This window comes from Arachis ipaensis, chromosome B05, assembly GCF_000816755.2.
Source record: "Arachis ipaensis cultivar K30076 chromosome B05, Araip1.1, whole genome shotgun sequence".
Taxonomy (NCBI): domain Eukaryota; kingdom Viridiplantae; phylum Streptophyta; class Magnoliopsida; order Fabales; family Fabaceae; genus Arachis; species Arachis ipaensis.
Window position 1 is genome coordinate 139,132,973 of NC_029789.2, and position 306 is coordinate 139,133,278.

The window sequence follows — 306 nt, forward strand, 5'->3', positions numbered from 1 at the left end:
GAATTAGATAATACATAAAATATGCTAATATATTTTGGAAGTTGTATGTAAATCGTCCATCCTAACACGAGTTATGTTTCTTAATCTAAAGTTCATAACTCTAGTACGATTTACGTGCAAATCTAAATCTGATAAATATTTAGATATAATTTTAATTTGTATTCAAGAATATTAATTTTTTAATAAATTTAAGAAGTAAAATTTTTAATTAATTTAAAAAATGAATATAAAAAATAATTTTGTTACAACAAAAATTTATCTTCTAAAGTAAATAAATAAAAATTTCATTTAAAAGATTAAATTATT